At 43.0% G+C, this 17,827-nt stretch overlaps 1 non-coding gene across 1 annotated transcript; it reads left to right on the top strand.

The window, feature by feature from the left end:
- The first annotated feature begins 2,135 nt into the window (after positions 1-2,135).
- On the top strand, positions 2,136-2,239 carry LOC139034507 (U6 spliceosomal RNA). Its single transcript, XR_011487053.1, has one exon. It is a non-coding gene; the product is annotated as a U6 spliceosomal RNA (small nuclear RNA).
- The last annotated feature ends 15,588 nt before the right edge of the window (positions 2,240-17,827 follow it).

The following is a 17,827-nucleotide window of genomic DNA, read 5'->3' as shown; positions in this document are numbered from 1 at the left end:
AAGAAAAAATGATACAAATGAACTTATTTATAAAACAGGCTTAGAGAACAAACCTATGGCTGCCAGGGGTAAGAATGGGGGAAGGGATAGTTAGAGAGTTTGGGATAGACATGTACACACTGTCGTATTTAAAATGGATCGCCAACAAGGACCTACCGTATAGCACAGAGAACTCTGCTCAGTGTTACGTGGCAGCCTGGATGGGAGGGGAGTTTGGGGGAGAATGGATACATGTATACGTATGGCTGAGTCCCTTTGCTGTCCACCTGAAACTATCACACTATTGATGGCTATGAAAGTGAAAGTGAAAATACTAGTCGCTCAGTTGTGTCTAACTCTTTGCAACCCAATGGACTATAGCCCTCCACGCTCCTCTGTCCATGGAATTCTCTAGGCAAGAATACTGAAGTGGGTAGCCATTCCCTTCTCCAAGGGATCTTCCCGATCCAGGCATTGAACCCTGTCTCCTGCATAACAGGTGGTTTCTTTACTATCTGAGCCACCTGGAAACCAGTATCTTAAAGCACTGTCCTTGATTAATCAACAGTCTGTCCCACAATAATCCCCTAGGATGGAGGTCAGAGTTAGGGAAGAGTAAGGATACTCTTCCTGATTATGAAAACCTATACCCATTTTGTGTATCCATGTGAAACTTCAGTCTCATAAATTGATCTGCTCATTTTCACACTGTATTTTTGTAGAAAGTAATTTTCCAGGAGGTATATAACATGCTTTCAAAGAACTATCTAATCCACATACATAAAATAAGTCATATGTGCACTTACAAATATACATATTAATATAATGCTTAAAAATAAATCATTCTGAATTTTTGAATAAAAAAAGTACTATTATCCAAAATGTACAAAGAACACTTGAAACTCAACAATGAGAAAATGAACAACATGATTTAAAAAAGATGAGCCAAATACCTGAAAATATACTTCACCAAAGAAGATATACAGATGGCAGATAAGCATATGAAAAAATGCTCACCATCATATGTCAGTAGGGGATTGGAAATTAAAGCAATAATGAGATACCAATACATCTATTTGAGTGGTCAAAATCCAAAACACTAACCACACCAAATGCCCGCAAAGATTCGCTGTTGGTGGGAAAGCAAAATGGTACGACCACTTTGGCATTTTGCTATAAAACTAAACATGCTTTTAGCATGTGCGTATGTTAGCCGCTCAGTCGTGCCTGACTCTTTGCAATCCCAGGGACTGTAGCTTCTGTCCATGGAATTTTCCAGGAAAGGATACTAGAGTGGGTTGCCATTCCCTTCTCCTATGCCTGTGTGGGGCAGTACTATTTGTACTTTCCACTCATACTTTCAGCTCAGCTTTGCTGTGAGCCTAAAACTGCTCTTAAGATCCAGGGGATCTTCCTGACCCAGGGACTGGACCTGGGTCTCCCACATTGCAGGCAGAGTCTTTACCATCTGAGCCCTGATCCAATAATTGTGCTCACAGGTATTTACTCAGATGAACTAAAAACCTATGTTCTCACAAAAAACTTGCACACAGATGTTTATAGCAGGTTCATCCATAATTGCCAAAACTTGGGAGCAACAGAGATGTCCTTCAGTAGATAATGGATAAACAAACTGTGGTACATCCAGCCAATGAAATCAGTACTGAAAAAGAAATGAGCTATCAAGCCATAAAAAGACATGGAACAAACACAAAAACATATTACTAAGTGAAAGAAGCAAATCTGAAAAGGCTACATACTATATGATTCCACCTACATGACACTGTGGAAAGCACAAAACTATGGAAATAGCAAAACTACAGATGAGTGGTTGTCAGGTCTTGGGGGAAGGAGGGATGAATAGACAGAGCATAGAGGATTTTTTAGGGCCATGAAACTATTCTGAGAAACTATTATGATATATGTCATTATACATTTGTCTAAATCAACAGAATGTACAACATTCAGAGTAAACCCTAATGTAAACTATCAGGTGATAGTCAACACGTAAATTGTAACAAATGTACCATTCTGGTAGGAGATGTTGATGGTAGGAAAACTATGCCTGTGTGGGGCAGTACTGTTTGTACTTTCCACTCATACTTTCAGCTCAGCTTTGCTGTGAGCCTAAAACTGCTCTTAAAAAATTGTCTATTGTGCTCGCTTCGGCAGCACATATACTAAAATTGGAACGATACAGAGATTAGCACGGCCCCTGTGCAAGGATGACACGCAAATTCGTGAAGCGTTCCATATTTTTAGGCGAGGGTGGGATGTTTCGAGAGAACAGCATCGAAACATGTATATTATCTAGGGTGAAACAGATCACCAGCCCAGGTTGGATGCATGAGACAAGTGCTTGGGCCTGGTGCACTGGGAAGACCCAGAGGGATCGGGTGGAGAGGGAGGTGGGAGGGGGGATCGGGATGGGGAGTACATGTAAATCCATGGCTGATTCATGTCAATGTATGACAAAAACCACTACAATACTGTAAAGTAATTAGCCTCCAACTAATAAAAATAAATGAAAAAAAATTGTCTATTAAACACTGATAAATTAGACTTCATCAAAAATGTAAACTTTTGTTCATCAAAAGACATCATTAGTAAATGAAGAGATTAGCCACAGGTGGGAGAAAATATTTTCAAAATGTATACATCTGACAAAAGACTTGCACCCAAAATATATAAAGAGCTCTTATAACTCAACAATGAAAAGATAATCAATTTAATTTAAAGCAAAAAGAGCAAAAGACTTGAGTAGACACTACAAAGTGTCATGTTCTCATGTTCATCATAACTTCTCCTATTACAGAACTTCATACAAATGGAATCACACATTTTATGGCTGGCCTCTTTCACTTAATGTGTTTTTCAGATTTATTTATGTCGTTGCATGTTAATTGAAATGACATGTTGCAAAACAAATTGCATCAGTAATTTTTCTTTTTTATTACTGAACAAAGAGATATAGAAATAGCCAAGAAGCACATGAAAAGGCATTCGACGTAATAACGTCTAATAAGACACAAAGGAAAAGCAAACTAAAGCCACCATGAGCTACTATAACCAGAATGGTTAAAATTAAAATCACGGACAATATTAAGTATTGATGAAGACACAGAACAACTGGAACTCTCTTACATTTCTGGCTGGAGTGTAAAGTGGTAAAACCACTTTAGGAAACCCTTTTGCAGTTTCTTTTGAAGGTAAAATACACCTACCCTTGAGTCAGCAATGTAATTTCTAAGAATGAAATGAATATATATGTTAGAATATTGTATTTTATACAATACAATTGTATTTGTTGTATTTTATACAACAAAGATTTTATATTTATATAAAGATAAACACACACACACACATACAAAAGGCTTGTATGTGAATGCTAATAGTGGCTTTATACATAATAGCCAAAAGCTAGAAACAGTTCTGACATCTATAATTTGGTGAATGGACAAACAATTTCTTACAATGTTGTATGCTCCAACAATAAAAAAGCACACATTACTGGTACATGCAATGACATAAATAAATCTGAAAAACACCCCGAGTGAAAGAAACCAGCCATGAAATGTGTGATTCCGTTTATATGAAGTTCTGAAATGGAAGAAGCTAACCTACAGTGATGAACATGAGAATGGTATTTGCCTTTGTGGGGACTGAGTGGCCAGAGGGAGCTTTCTGGGGTGATGGAAATGTTTTATATCTTTAATGTGGTAGTGTTACATGTGTGTACACACATTCCAAACTCTTCCAACTATACATTTAAAGTCTGCACATTTTTTGTGTATATAACTCAGTAAAAGTCACATAAAGTTAAAAAGTACTCACCATATGGAAAAAGAATATAAATATATAAAAATTAAGAATTTTAAAATGGAGAATAATATAGATGTAAAGAGATTGTAAAGAGATCTTTATATCTCATGTAAAGAGATGACAGATGAAGGAAGATAAATCGCGTGGTCAAAATCTAGCAACAATAAAAGGAGTTCTTGATAATTGACAAGAAAAAAGACCCTTAATAGAAAATTGGCCAAAGGCATGAGTTAGCAGTTATGGTTCTTAGTCAAATCAAATGCTTAGTCGTGTCCAACTCTTTGTGACCCCAAGGACAGGAGCCAGAGACAGGCTCCTCTGTCCATGGAATTCTCCAGGCAAGAATTCTGGAGTGGGTAGCCATTCACTTCTCCAGGGGATCTTCCCAGCCCAGGGATTGAACTTGGGTGTCCTGTATTATAGGCGGGTTCTTTACCATCTGAGTCACCAGGGAAGCCCATCAAATGAGGAATGCATTCATATTATCTGGTCATTTCATTCCTAGCTGTAGAGTTTAGTGAAATTTTCACTCGGGTCCATAAAGGACATGTTCTACTATATTGGGGTGGTATTTTTTGTGGGGCAAAGGCAATCTGGAGTCCAATTCAATGGTGAGGAATTATATTAACTCTATCCTCTGTACCTAAAGTATCACACATAAGCACACACACACATTTATTCGGGACATACTATATTCCATTTATTGTTGCGTGTTACAGAAACTAACTCATTCAGAGTTTGTATTAAGGAAGTCGGGCTTCTCTGGTGGCTCAGACGGTAAAGCTTCTGTCTGCAATGCAAGAGATCCAGGTTTGATCCCTGGGTTGGGAAGATCCCCTGGAGAAGGAAATGGCAACCCACTCCAGTACTCTTGCCTGGAAAATCCCATGGACGGAGGAGCCTGGTAGGCTACAGTCCATGGGGTTGCAAAGAATTGGACACGACTGAGTAACTTCACTTGCATTTTCACCACTGCCCACCTGACAGATACAGAAACCAAGGTACAGAGGGGTTAGGTAAGGTTCTGAAGTTCACACAGCTTGCTACTCATAGAACCAAGATTCCAATCAACCAAGCCTGAAGCCCACATTGCCAAGTGCTCACTCTGCTTCTCTGCACTTTTTTTGTGTGAATGCAGACGATGACACTCAGAACTTCAGACCAAAGGCTCAGGGCTGTCCACCAAGTAACATGAAAGTCCCTGGAAAAAAGGTTAACCCAGAGCCAGCAGGATCTGTGCCTTCAGCCCAAATAAACACCCCACCAGCGTTTCCTCGGATTTGGTTGTTTTGCAGGGAGAGCGCCAGGTGGGAGCCCATGTGGTTTTGATAGAACACCCATTCAAGCGGAGCTTTAAATATTAAAGTGGCACTGTTGGCGCAGTTAAATTTAAGGATCTGTCAGTTTATGATGAATTTTTATTTTTAAGGGTTCCAAGTAAGCTGTAAACATTCACTCCAGGCTGAAATTCCCTGCATTTGACACCTGGAAGGGGCAGAGTAGGGAAGCAGTGGGTTGGGTGGCTGGGAGGTAAGGAGGGAAGGGGTGAGAAGAGGCTGGGCATTGGAGTGGGATGACCAATATCTCCAAGGAGGGCTTGGGAGGGGCTGCCTGCCCTGTAATGAGGGAGGCCAACTACTACCCCAGAGGGCACCACAGGGACCACTGTTTTTGCAATGCAGTTCAGTTTTCCTTTCCCCCTTTCCAGCAAAGCAGGACTGTAATGGGCATTTAAGAAACAATCCTTTGGGAACTCTGTGCAATCCACTACTGGAGGAAGGAAGGAAGTCGGCACGATATGCATGGTATGGACTTAATTTTTTTAAATATATCTGTATATATATGTAGCAAGGAGGCCAACATATTATAGGAATTTTTTTTTTTTTTTGCATTTTGGGTTTTGTAAAAAAGATTTGTTGAATAGTAAACACTCACATCTTTAGTGATCACCAAAAATTTGTTGCTAAACAAAAAACAAGCTGCAGTGAAAAACGTACTACCAGCCGTAGCTGACCTTTTCTGTGGTTTCAGCTTGTGCCAGGCCCCGGGTACCCCCTCCTCACCTGCTCTCCCATTTAATCTTCATCCTACTCTCAGAGGTGATTATTATTTTTCATCCCCATTTTGTAAACAAGGAAACTGAAGTTTAGGGAGGCAAGTATTTTGCTCAGGCATATACAGGTAGGAAGTGGAGTTGCTGAATCATAGGTATAGTTGATTGAAGTATAATTTGTTTACAATATCATGTAAATAGAGAAGTCTTGTTAAGACTCCCCCGGACTCCCCATGTCCCTGGCCACACTGTGCGGTTTGCAGGATCTTAGTTACTGACCAGGGATTGAACCTGGGCCCTTGGCACGCAGAGCATGGAGTCTTAACCACTGGGCCACCAGGGAATTCCCTACTGAAGACTTAAAATGGCCATTCTGCTCGACTGTGAGGCAGCATGTCATTCACATCTTCAGAGGCATGTAGGGTATCACTTCCAAGAGACAGGGAGACAAACCTGGGTTGCTTGGTCTCCTCCTGAGGCCACCCGCCAGGGAGAAACCCTCTCTGCCACTTGCATGTGCCCTGCTTACCTCTCCCACAGCTCCATTTGCCCGGCAAGGATTTGGCCTCTTCGTCCTCTTGGAGACAGAAGGGTGTAGGATAAATGACACAGGCAAGAGTCCCTTAGTGTGAGTCTTCTGAATATGGGGGCCAAAAGTTCACACCAAAGTGTGTATGTCTGTGGGGGAGAGACTGGGACTGGGACTTTATCTTGGAAAATGAAACAAAACATTGCATAAATATGTTTAATTGATTTTTTGAAATGTTTTGGTACTTTGGCCACAAGGCATGTGGGATTTTAGTTCCTGAACAATGGATTGAATCCTCAGTCCCTGCACTGGAAGGCAAAATCTTAGCCACTGGATCACCAGGGAAGTCCCTAACTTAACTTTTATTAATTATGACTATGTGCTAATTCTTAGCATGAACAAAGAAATCATGTGCTGCTTGTTTTAGCTCTGGTAGCATAATTGTTTCCTAATCAAGTCATATGACAATGTCTTTCACTTTACTTTTGTCTCAGCATGATTTATGAAGAAAATCATTATTGCAAAGATATCAAGGGTTTTATTAATCTCCCAAAGGGTTTCCAGTAATCCTCTAGTAGTCAGACTGTTCTCTTATGAAACCCCAATATCATTTCCTCTTTTACAATGTTAATTGACCTAACTCTGATATGTCCCACATTGTCCACAACATTGCAAGGATTTGGGTAGTTAAACACCATCATTTTCACAAATTTTGTCAAATCTGTGTATATATATATATATATTTACAATATTTACAATTTCATTCAATGACCAAAGTGTACTATTATTTTGTGTCTTTGTAAAGACCAGGGAGAAAGAGTTGATGTAATGGGTGGAGATAGAAATCTGTATTAAAGAGGCATATGGGGCAAGGTGCCTAATTTTTTTTAAATATCAGTTCCATTAGTGAATTGTTTCATGTCTCAAAGCACCATTGGTTCCTTCTGCAAACTTGTAACTATAGGGATCTTTGATAATGAATATTCAGATAACAGGGGACTCCCTGAATACTTATTAAATATATAGTATACTTTTAAGTATTAAGCATGTACTTATTAAGTATATACAGAAGAAACAGAACACCTATGTATCTCAAAGATGCGTCCACAATGGCAGGCATGGTGGGTAATGGTTTCTCTTTGTAGGTAACAGCACTAGTCTGAGGGCTGAGTTCCATGCTTGCTGCCAGCGAGATGAATCACTTTGACAAGTGCCAGGAGATGGAGCCTGAACTCATACTTTGCCAATATCATCTGTAATCTTTGCAGCAGTCCTGTGAGATAGGTATTATAGTTGTATCATTTGGAATTCTCTGATTAAAAATGACAGAAAAACCAACTGGGATTAATTTAAGCAAATAAAATAAACCTATTTAGCTATTGTTGCATAATAAAATGCCTCCAAATGCAATGCTCAAAATAATTAATTGTTCATGAGTTAGCTGGGCAGGTCTTCTGGTCCCTTCAGGCTCAACTTTGATGGTCAGCTCTGCTGATCTTGGCTGGACTCTCTCAAGCATTTCCGGCCAGCAGGACGTAGGCTGGTCCATGATGCTCTTGGCTGGGACAATGGGCTCTTCTCCACGTATCTCTTATCTTTCTGCAGGCTAGCCCAAGGGGGTTCAGACCCAAGACAGTGAGTATAAACGCGTAAGATCCCTTAGGCTTGGGCTTGGAACTGACCCACTGTCACTTCTGCCATGTTCTGTTGGCCAACACAAATCACCAGACTAACCTAGATCCAAGGAATGGGGAGAAAGATTCTACCTCTTGAAGGGAATTGCCGCAAAGCCATGTTACAAGAACATGGATAAGAGAGGGGCTAGGAAACGTGGCCATTTTTGTAAATCATCTACAAAGTATGTATTGGCTTGTGTATCTGGAAAGTCAAAAGAGGTTGGCTTCAGGTGCAGCTTAATGTAGGCACTCAATATCTCTATTTCCTAGCTTGGCTCTGCTCTGGGGTTGCTCTACTTTTAGATAACCTTTTCCTTCATGATAGTGTAACAACAAAAGTGACTTTGTAGCCCACATTCTCACAGCTTTACACCTACCAAAAAGAGACAGCAGCTGTCCATCAAAGCTGGACTCTCACTGGCTGGAACTGGGTCACGTGTACACCCCTGAACCAATCACTAGAGAGAAGGTGAGGGAAGTGTGGGTAGCTGAGCCCCCGAGCAGAGGGTGGAGTTGCTTCTAAACCATATGGGCTGAGGGTGGAAGAGAAGCGGTGCCCTACAGGACACTGAGGTCCCAGGCGGAAGGCCGCTGGACAGCAGAAAGCCTAGCCGTGCACGGTCTTCATTACTTCTGCTTTGCAGAGGAGAACGGGGAGGCTCCAGAGGTTAAGTGCCTCGAAGCACATGATCCAATGTCAGAACAGGGCTGTAATCCATGTACCCCAGAGCCTGTACGCTTTCCCCAAGACCCAGCTGCCTTTCAGTCTAGAGGGAGAAGCATTCCTTAACCTGGCTGCTGCTAGGTCCACTCTCCACCTTTGGGGCATCTCTCTGCCCTGACCTCAGAAAGCAGCAGTCAGGTTGAGGAGGGAGCTACAGCCCACGTGGATTGGGGAATTGCTGAAGGCGTTGAGTGGCTTGGAGAAGGTGTGCCTGGGGACCATCCCCAACATCACAGCGCCATCCTAGGAGAAGCCCAGGCAGCTACAAAGGGCAGGGCTGGGACCAAGGGATGCAAACCACAAGGAGAGAGATACAAGAAGAACCAAGGCATAGGGAGGACCCTCTTGGAGTGAGGGGATAGAAGGGAAAGGGGGCCAGGATGAGGAAGAGGAAGCAGGGAATGGGAACAGGGAAGGGAAGGATGGGGATAAAAGGAGCAAACGAGGGTCCACTGGGTACCTTGAGCTTCACCACATGATTCTGGGCATCTTGTGCACTGGATCCTTATAGTCAACTCTGTGACGTGGGATTCTCAGAGGGTGACAGCTAAGTCAGGGGCAAAACCCAGACAGAAAGAGTCATCACCTAATCCTCCGCTTTCAAGCCACTGCCTAAATTCCAGCCCAAGTGACTTCTAGGGAGCCCCAGTGACAAGAAGGAGTAGTGGTGAGACATCAGCCTTTGCTTCTGTCAAAGTGGACTGAATCCCTCCAGGATACTCGCCAGCTGTGTTAGAGGGAACAAGCTGCTTCAGTTCTCGGAGCCTCTGGTTCCTTATCTGGAAATAAGAGTAATTCCAACCTCCTGGGGCCACTGCGGGAACCCCATGAGCTAATGTGTGCCCATGTAGAGTGGAGCCTGATGATAAACCTGGAGCCATGGTGCGCCTACAACCCTCAGGTAACTCCCCATGTCAGGCCCTGCACAGCACCCTCCACTGATCCAGAAATGGGATCCAGGTGCCACTGGCAGGAAACCCAGGGGCCCTGAGGGGGCCCCCTCCTCTAGCCCGCCTCTGTCCTCCCCTTCGCCTCCTAGTGCCCACCGACACACAGATCTCTTTCACCTCCAACTGCAAGAACCCAGCAGCTGATTTAGGAGTGTGCTTGGGGCCCAGAATGTAAACCGTTTCTCACTAGGAATGTGTAAACAACCCATAAAGCAAAGGATTTGGGGCCTGGTCACGTGGCCCAGCTGCTCATAAAATCAAAGCATTGATCTCCACTCTCCAGCAAGCCTCTAAGCCATGGGGATGATGGAGGGGCTGCATCTTAGGAACCTGTAATCTCCTACCATACATCTGAGGTGGCGTGTTTGAAGTCCCAGGATGAGTTATTTACATCATTTTTGCAATGTGTACTGAAAGGGCATTACCCCAAACTCCTGGCAGTAGGGCTTTACAGGAATCTGGCCACTTAGAAATATAATGGGGAACAAGGGATCCCTCTGGCAAGTCACTCAACAGCCACTGTTTCTCTGGGCAGCCATGTAATCAGAGCCAGATCATCTGGCCCAATTTTCCCCATGGCTGACTATTCAAGGACCACCTTCTCAATTTCTGCCACTTCCTAGCACCATTTATTATTTATTTAAAGGCATTTACTTTAAATCATTACCTTTTCACTTAGCTACATTCCAAACAATATCCATGAAGTCATGCGTCTGGTATCTGAGTTTTATTTTCTCCTCTTATACCTTAAAATTTACTCACAACCTAAAATGATGCATGCTCACTTTATACCATGTAAACTGTCCAGCTTACTACTGGTGTACCACAGCTGGGGAAACACTGACCTAGTCAAACATGCTCACTGTACAAACTGGGAAGCTGAGGCCCGTAGAAAAGTGTCCCCAATTTCGCAGATGAGGGAGCTGAAGCCCAGAGAGGTTAAATGGCTTGTCCGAGGCCACACAGCTAGTAAGTTGCTCAACCAGCATTTTAAGTTAGGTCTGCCTGACTTCAGAGTCTGGCTCTTAATCATCAAAGGGAAAGAGGGAGAGGAGAGAGGAAAGAAGGAACGGTATATTTATTAAGTGCTAGCAACTTTTACATCTATTGCTGTGTCCTTCTCTGCTCACCCATTCAAAGTGTCCTTGTCCCATAAAATCTTCACCACAGCCTAGAGTTGCCACAAAGAAGAGAGTCTTGCCCCTAAAGCCTTTGGGCAAAGGAACAGCTGTTTAAATGCCAAGGCCCCATTGGTGGAGGCCCCTCAATGCTCATCCCCTCCACAGCCCCCTGCAGAGCCGTGGCTGTGGGTGCTGTGCGCATGCTTGGGGAAGATGGGCTTTGGGTCAGGCAGACCTAAGACCAAATCCTAGCACCTCTGCTCCCTAGTTAAGGAAACTGGGCCTCAGTGCCTCATGCATTCAATGAGAATGTTAACACTTACCTCATGGGATTTTACTGAAAGTGAAAGCACTGTTGGGTGTAAACTGCTTAGCACAGTGTCTGAGTCATGGCGCTTGCATGATCAGTCGCTTCAGTTGTGTCTGACTCTTTGTGACCCGATAGACTGTAGCTTTCCAGGCTCTGTCCAAGGGATTCTCCAGGCAAGAAAACCAGAGTGGGTGACCACGTCCTCCTCCAGGGGATCATACACACTCAGGGATCGAACCCCTGTCTCCTGCATGGCAGGCAGATTCTTTACCCACAGAGCCATCTGGGGAGCCTGAGACATGGCACTTAATTGTCTTTAAAAAGAAAAAGGGATCAAATGCGCGAAACAATGAAGAATGACCTCCATCTCCTCTGGGACCTGAAAGTCGATGTGCAGCAGGCCATGAAGCTGTGCCATCATGTAGACCACAATCAGGGCACTGGACCAGAAGATGCTGAGGCATGGAGAACAAGAGCACAGACCGGTGAGTAGAGAAGATGGGCCAGGCACCCAGTTACACCACCAAGGAGCCCGTGTTTTGCACTAGTCACAGATTCTTGCCAAGCCTACTTTCTCAAGTGCCAAGTGAGCATCATCAGGGTTTCAAGTTTTTTTTTTTTTCCATTTTGAATTAAAAAAATTTTTTGCCACATAGCATGTAGAATCTTAGTTCCCTGACCAGGAATTGAACTCATGCCCCCTGCATTAGAAACGTAGAGGTCTTAACCTCTGTAACACCAGGGAAGTCCCTGGGTCTCAAGTTTAAATGGCCATCTTTATGTTAATGGAATTGAGTCCATGGCTTGTCAGGGCCCAAGGTGCTGTCTGAGGCCATCGGGACCAGGGGCTTCCCTGGTGGCTCAGTGGTAAAGAATCCACCTGCCAATGCAGGAGACGTGAGTTTGATTCCTAGGTCATGAAGATCCCCTGGAAAAGGAAATGGCAACCCACTTTGTGTATTCTAGCCTGGTAAATCTGATGGACAGAGGAGCTTGGTGGGCTACAGTCCATGGGGTCACAAAAGAGTTGGACACGACTTAGCAACTAAGGCCAGCAGGACCAAATGCTGATTTTACAAATTTGAGAACTCTTCATGTGTGAGCATACATACAGAGTGCTATGTGTATGCGAGGGATGGCACTCGAGGGTTTGGGGTTCTGACCTTTCCTGTGCTGTTATTGTAGAAATTGCTGGCCTTGCTAAATCTCGGAGTTTCCCCAGGTATGAAATGTGCACAAATTAAAAAAAAAAAAAAAAAAAGCTTCTTAAACTGTTTTGATGGTTACATGGATGAAGATTATGGAGCAATTTGTAAAGCACCTGACATATGATAAAGGCTTAATACACAGGCAACTACTGTTTCTTGTTTCCGAGAAACACATTTTCACAGCCTGATTTGGGAAATAAAATAACTGGGAAATGTTGGCTGGGTTCTTGAACAGAGGAAAGTAAAAACGTGGATTTCACCCAAAACACGAATGGTCAAATAACTATTAGCTGCAAGATTGGTTACACTTCATTTCATTCAACACATAGCTTTTTGAATACTAAGTGGAGGTGCAAGCTGCCTGGCACTAGGGTAAGAGCCCTGAAGATGCCACCCTTGTCCCCAAGCTGCTCAACCCTCTCATCTAGACAGGAAGACATCGGGCACTGTTAATAACTCTCTGTCAATGAGGGTGCTGGGAAAACATGAATAATTCCAGCCAGCAGGATCCAGTAAGCAGGAAGCAGTCTTTGAGTTGATCCTCTAAGAATGGGAAGAATTTCCTTTTTTGAAAAAAAAAAAGAAAAGATAAAAAAAAAAAAAAGAATTTGCCCATGGCTACATGTCTGAATTCCACTCATCCTTCAAAAGTCACCTCCCCCCAAAAGCCTTCCAGGAGCACTCTTTAATGGAAATGTCCCCTCCCTCCTCTTTTGAAATTCCATGTACCTGCCCAGCTCACTTGGCCACCTCCCGGAGTGATCTGGGCTCTGTAGTAACAAAGAAAAAGTGGGACCCCATCTCCCATCATGCTCTGGGCCTTCTCCAAACCCCTCCTTGCCTCGATGATCCGAGCATCCCAGGCCCTCAGCCTCCCCAGGGTGAACTCCCAGAGCATATGGTCTTCAAGATGACAATGAGACCCTTCCAAACAGGCTCTGGTCTTTAGATGGCTGCTTCCTGGCTGAGTTACTTGGGAATGAAAGAGGGTGATGTGCATTTTATATGGTCTTTCATTTCATCCCCACAGTTCTGTGAAACAGGTGGTATCATCACCTAGTGTCCAGATTGGGGAACGGAGGAATTCAAGATCACGCAGTTAGCAGCAACCTGAGGATCTTCTTTATATATGTGTGTAATTTATTTTTTAAAATTTGTTGGCAGTGGTGGGTCTTGCTGAGCGCAGGTTTTCTCCAGTTGGGGCGGCTACTCTCTAGTTGTGGTGCACAGGCTTTCCACTGTGGCAGCTTCTCTTGCAGCGGAACACAGGCTCTAGGGCGAGCCATCTCAGTACTTGCGGTTCCCAGGCTCTGGAGCACAGGTCAATAGCTGTGATGCATGCACTTAGTTGCTCCATGGCATGTGGGAGCTTCCCAGATCAGGCATCGAACCCATGTTTCCTGCATTGGCAGGCAAATTCTTCACCACTGAGCCACCAGGGAAGTCCAAGAATTTATTTCTATTGACACCTCACAAGTCAACCCATTCCCTGTCTAGGCCATTTATCTGCTTGGGTGTGTTTCAAAGTCCATCCTTTTGTCTCTACCCCTACTGTCAGGTTCTGGTCCAAGCCATCCTCTCCCTTTGCTTATCAAAATGCACAGCATCTGGTGGTCCAGTGGTTAAGACTCCACACTTCTAATGCAAGGGATGTGGCTGTGGTCCTTGGTCAGGGAACTAAGATCCTACCTGCTGTGTGGTGTGGCCAAGAAAAAAAGAAAGGCCTAGCCTCTCAACCGGTCACCAGGCTGTCCCAATAGGAGAGCCAGTGACATTTTGCTTTAAAAATCTTTAAAATTTGATTTTGTTTTGCATATGCCCACAATACATACACATGCATACAAATATGGTGGCGGTGGTGGTGTAGTCGCTAAGTTGTGTCTGACTCATGCAACCCCGCGGACTGAAACCCCTCCGGCTCCTCTGTCCACGGGGTTTCCCAAGCAAGAGTATTGCAGTGGGCTGCCACTTCCTTCTTCAACATACAAACATACACATGTATAATTTTATGTGACTATCTTAAAATGATCAGAAATATACTTCATTTAGTCAATACAGTTTTCTTTCTTTCCGTTTTCATTTCATTCCTCTTTTTCCATCTCCTCCCCTCACCATAGCACCCCACACTCCACACCAATAACCTAGTATGTGTCCTGTGTTTTTGTTCACCCATTCAATCCTAAACAGACTCATTCAATTCTAAGCATGTACCTGTATGCACATTTACATATACAGAGTTTATCTGTCACTCTTTCTTTCTTTAAAAGTGGGATCATATTATAGTTTTTTGCTCCTTGCCTTCTTCACCCAACATTATTCATAGATATCTTTCCAAGTCAGCTAGTATAGAGCTAATTCATTCTTTTTAATGGCTGCCTAATATTCCATTATGTGGATGGATGAATTTATTTGGTTGTTGCCTTGCTGATGTTCATTTCTCACTTCCAGTTTCTCACCACTGGAAACAATGTTGCAGAAAATGTTAGGTATGGATCTAAGATGTGATGGCAGCTTATTTTATTTGGCCTGGAGGCTGAGTTTCTAGGACTGAAGCCTGAAACTATACCACAGAAGAGTCTGATGAATTCACCAGCTGTGGTCTCACCAAGCCTTCCCCTCATGCCGCCCCATGTCAGTCTTCATCTCGAGTCCCACTTTTCAGCCCCTCAGAGACAGCCCCTGGTGCTGTGGCCGCCAGGGCTGGGTTCCCTGTTTGCCTCCTGCACTTGCACAAAATAAGAGAAACCTCACTAGGAGTATCTGATTGGTGGAGCCTGCTGGGATGGCCACATTCCAGCAGCAACTTTGAGATTCCTAAATTAAGAAGGTGGAGCTCCAACACAGGCATTTCCCCAAACATCAGAGAAAGGCTAATTGAAAGATAATGGGGACTTCCCTGGTGGTCCAGGGATTAATCCGCCTTCCAGTGCACGGGATGTGGGTTCGATCCCTGGTTGCATAAGATCCCACATGCTGCAGGGCAACCAAGCTCATTAACCACAACTACTGGGCCTGTGCACTCTAGATCTCAGGTCCACAACAAGAGAACCCCCCATATTTCAACAAGAGAAGCCCCTGCACACCACAGCCAAGACCCAGCACAGTCAAAAAAGAACTTAAAGAAAAAGATGATGGGCAATTGCAAGTATGACAGCATCTATACAATACTCTTGCACATAAGTCCTTCCTTATGAAGGTCTGTATTTCTATGGGGTAGATTCCTAAGAGTTTAATTGCTGCTTTCCAAACTTCAGTCACGCTTCCTGTTTCTACCAGCACTAGGTGAGGCGACTTTCCCTACTTCTCCACCAGCAGTAGGTAATGCAGCTCTGATAGACACAAAACCATCGTATTACTAGAATGACTTATTTAGGTTTTCCTGACTAGGAGCGTACATACATCAGTCATAATCTTCTTGGGGGGGCCACCTAATTTGTTCAGTCATTAGCTACCTCATCATCCCCTTTATCCAGTTTTCTACTGGGATGCTCTCGCCTTTCAGTCTGCATGCTGGCCATCTTCCATCTGCCCCTCCAGACCCACGCTGTCCGCCTTTCTCCATCTGCTCTGTGGCTCTCACACCACAGGGACTCCAAAGAGCTTGCAGGCCTCAGCTTCTGGTTGGGTTTGGCCAAACGGAGGCACAGCTGGAGGCCAGGCCAGGAGGAAAGAGAGACTGGAGTATTTATTCTCAAGCTTTCCCCACCCCTCCCACTGGGCACAGGTCCTAGGTAGAGGTGATTCCCTTCTGCTACCAGCTCTCATGCACCTCCCTGGGTGAGCTTCCTCAGCCTGGCTCACGCCTTTGAAAACAGTCCTCCATACTGGCCTTTGAAGACCTCTCCTAATGCTACTCAATTTGGGTGTGCTTCCCAGCTCCTACCAGACTCCTGTCTGACTGATACAAGATAGGAATCCTTTCTCTGTTGTCAGAGTTACAGTTGTTTCTCCAAGGTCTATTTCTTTCCCCAATGACTTTATTTTTAGTATCTTTGCCATACTAAAGATTTTATATAAATATACACATATTATTTAATATATAGTATTTATAATGTTATATTATATATAAAGCTATTCTATGGTATATCACATTTTATTTATCCCTTTATCATTGAGGAGCATTTGGGTTGTATAGATTTTATATGTACTATATAATCTTATATATGTCTTATATACATATCTCTCACATATTAAATATATATATGATATATGTGATCATATATATAGTCAAATTTAATTTTTAAGTAATATCGCTTTTCTTTTATAACTTCTTCATTTTCAGCCTTGAAAGGAGAGGTCTTTCCTGCCTTTGCTTTCAGGAGTTAACAAATTTTTCCCTTAAAAGGCCAAGTAGTATATGTTTCAGATTTTGTTGGATTCTGTTACAATTACTCTGTCGCAACTACTCAACACTGCCATTGTAGCAAGAATGCAACCATAGACAATATAGCAACAAACATGTTCCAGTGAAATATTATTTACAAAAACAAGCAGTGGTAATTCTGCTCCTAGGTATCTGCCCAAGAGAAACAAAAGCATAGGTCCCACCAAAAATATGTACCTGAATTTTATAGCAGCATTAATCAAAATAGCCAACAGGTAGAAATAACTCAATTGTCTATCAGCTGATAAATGGATAAATAGTCATGCACTGGAAAAGTATTCTGCTACAAAAGTCCTGACCCATGCTGCAACATGGCTGAAACTTGGAAGCAGTGTGCTAAGTGAAATCAGTTAGACACAAAAGGCCACATACTGTATGATTCCTTTTCTATGAAATATCCAGAATAGGCAAATATACAGACAGAAAGTAAACTGGTGGTTGCTGAGGGCTGGGAGAGGATAGGTGATAGGAGGTTGATAACTAATGGTTATAGAGTTTCTTTTTCAGGTTATGAAAATTTTCTTAAATTCTCTTTGGTGACAGTCGCACATATCTAAAAAAATACTAAAAACCATTCAATTGTACACTTCATTTTTTGGGGGGAATCTGAGAATATGAATATTTGGGGGGAAACTGAGAATATGTTTATTTAAAAGCAAATTTAAATATTAAAAAGGTGGAAATTAACACATACCATACTAAAAAAACTGTCACATTAAATACATGTGAAATGATGAGTGTACTGATGTTTGAGTGTAACATCCAGAATTCAAAATTTAACTTGTGGTGCTGTGGGGTTCCTATACAATATGTTGAATGTCTAGGAAATAAAAAAATAAAGAGCAAGTGCTTTTTAACAGTAAAATAAGACTCACACTATTTGTGGAACTTAACGTTCCCCTTTGGGGGGAAAATAACTAGTTAGCGATTTTTTCCAAAATAAATGAATTCTATAGTACGTGAATTACATCTCAATAAACATGTTATTAAAACAAAAGGGAAAGGCAGCATGGATTCGATCCGTGGGCAGCAGTTAGCTGACCCCTGCTCTACTTTGCACATGCAGTCTCC

This window comes from Odocoileus virginianus, chromosome 3 (genome assembly GCF_023699985.2).
Source record: "Odocoileus virginianus isolate 20LAN1187 ecotype Illinois chromosome 3, Ovbor_1.2, whole genome shotgun sequence".
NCBI lineage: Eukaryota > Metazoa > Chordata > Mammalia > Artiodactyla > Cervidae > Odocoileus > Odocoileus virginianus.
Note: the sequence above shows the minus strand (reverse complement) of the source record. Positions and strands in the feature narration are given on the sequence as shown.